This window comes from Anopheles merus, unplaced genomic scaffold, assembly GCF_017562075.2.
Source record: "Anopheles merus strain MAF unplaced genomic scaffold, AmerM5.1 LNR4000290, whole genome shotgun sequence".
Taxonomy (NCBI): Eukaryota; Metazoa; Arthropoda; class Insecta; order Diptera; family Culicidae; genus Anopheles; species Anopheles merus.
Window position 1 is genome coordinate 12,125 of NW_024427870.1, and position 2,479 is coordinate 14,603.

General features: G+C 46.6%; 1 long non-coding RNA gene across 1 annotated transcript; it reads left to right on the plus strand.

The window, feature by feature from the left end:
• Nucleotides 1-934: 934 nt before the first annotated feature.
• Nucleotides 935-1,667, plus strand: LOC121602078. Its single transcript, XR_006006282.1, has 2 exons — nucleotides 935-1,218; nucleotides 1,379-1,667. It is a non-coding gene; the product is annotated as an uncharacterized LOC121602078 (long non-coding RNA).
• The last annotated feature ends 812 nt before the right edge of the window (nucleotides 1,668-2,479 follow it).

Here is a 2,479-nt window from a genome sequence, read left to right on the forward strand (position 1 = left end):
TAATAAAGTGAAATAGCTCAGAGCTTAACGCAAGAGAACATAACACGTAAATCGTGCTATCGAATCTCACGCACATATCTGGGAACACTACAACAGCGCAGTGCCGAAGACGCTTGTAAGGTTTTCTTTTGACAGTTGCAATTTCAAATTTCAAATTAAAAGCGAAATTTTTCAATGACATATTTCAAAGGCATTTAATTACTGCTAAATGCACTGCTGATCGCCTTCAATTCGCCGGCGATTATAAGGCGAATAGAAGGCATTTAACGGAAATTTGCGGGGAGGGATGCGTCCTCACCCGTGAAACCTTGGGCTGCAGCATGGGCGGATGTGACGCCCATCCGAATGTTCCAGCAGCAAGGCGGAAAGCTACCTCGCCTGTGGTGCTGCTGGCGTTGCTGGGGGGGCTGCAGCCCAACGACCTTCCTTGTCGCCGAGAGTGTGTGCTCGGCTGCCCATGTGGTCGCCAATGATGGGACGGCAGCCGGGGGCCTCGGTGTTGGCGGCGGTGGCGACCCAAACCGTTCGCGGTGTCCCCGCAAGCACGGGGACCGGTGCCAACGCGATGGCCGCTGCGATGATGCAGCAAAAACGAGATGGGCCCGATCGTGATGGCGTTCCGCGGTTCTTGTGGATCCCCCTTACGCAGGAGGATCCCATCCTCGTCGCCACTGTTGTGAACTGCTCTTTGCACTTATTATTTTATTCACACATATTAAAACATTACATAATAAATAATAATAAAAACGTAAAACACTTTAAAACGTACAATTGCGGTGGCCGCGCACCAACCGCACCGAGCGCCCCTGCCGAGAGCTCCTGCTCGATCGGCTCGCTAACACACTCTAACTGTGCGCTCGGCACACACTAAGCCTTGCGCTGCTTAGTGTGTGCGACAGTGTGTGTGACACACTGTCGTCCTCCTGGACGTTGACCGGTGGCAGCGCAACTGCCACGGCAAGTCCAGGGGTCGGCACGGCTGCCCACAACAGACTCAATGAAATCGGCCAATCCAAAACTGAAAGTTGCCGATGTAAAGCATTCCATAATCGCTATGATGCTTTCAAAGAAAACGTTAAAATACGATCTAAGGCGAATTCAGTTCAGTCATTTTGCGCAGCATAAACAAGTACAGCTCAATAACGTTTTGTTAGAGGAGAAATCATCCAGCCATGTTCTATTAACATATAAGGCCTCGTAATCAGCCTGTGTTAACAAGTAAGAGGAAAAAGGAACTAAGATAACCAACGTTTGGAAGCCCACATGTCTATACAAAGGCAGTGCTTATATTTGTAAAAACCAATTTTGAGAATGCTAAGAACAATTTATTCCTAACCTGATGATTAAAAATATAATAGAATGATCTGTACTTTTACAGGTTCACATAAAAACAAATGAGCTGCACACCGCTGTCGTCGAGAAAGTAATTCTTGCCATGATATCTTCCTGCAGAACGGCAACAATCAGGCCATCCATAAGCTGCTTCACGTTGCGGTCTGCGAAGAGAATTATGATATTTGACACACCACCGTCACGTACATAGGGTTCTGTATCACTCGTCGGTATAGTGTAAATTAGATATAGGCAAGAAGAGGAATTAGTGAGTTGCCGCATTAGTGAGCGCTTTATTCCTGAAAAATATGATTCGCCCGCTCGCATAAAAACAATTAAAATATCGTATGAATGTTTTTGCTCCTAGGGAAAAACAATTTGAAATCTATAATAATGTCGGGCCTATACAAAATGTTTGAGTTTTGTTCAGCTGTTCCTATCGGAAGTTCTGCTACGTTGATGTCGCTGACGACAATTTAGGCTTAAAAAACAAAGCGTTGCTAGGTCAATAAATGCTGACTAGCTACGTTATGCAACGCGCCAGCGATGCGCGCTGGTTTAACGATTAAATGGAAAATAGGCTAAGAAGAATAGACTAAGAAAAATATGCTGATCGACGACGGTCAGCATTTTTAGAGTATAAAATCAATTGAATAAACTAATGAACGGATTATTTGCCAAGAACCAGTTGGTGCGTTATTATTGTGCTTAAGTCGGCGTGTACTGTGCCTGTCTTAAGCTGCTGCTCCGAAAGACACTTTCGTGTGCGCGACAAATGGTGGCTCCAGAGAGGACGCATCAACCAACGGTTCGGCAAGTAGTCAAATAAATCGGGAAATAAAAACCCGAAGTAGTAACAAGCCCGTAGAGGCGTGAATAGACCCCACAGCAACCCAAGCAGGGTTGTGATAGTGAAACAACGGCGACGGACGACGATCCGGCGTAGCCGATATACGACAGCCAGCCCAGGAAGAAGGGCCACGCACCAGTTGCCGACGAAGCAAAACCCGAGAAGCGCCTCGGCGGTGAGTGAGTGCAAAATAACTGTAAGTGCAACGACACAACAGTGAATAGAACGCGGTCATTACCGCTAGTGAAGTGACGCAATCGAAAGTGAACTCGATACTGCCAACGTATGAGGCAAATG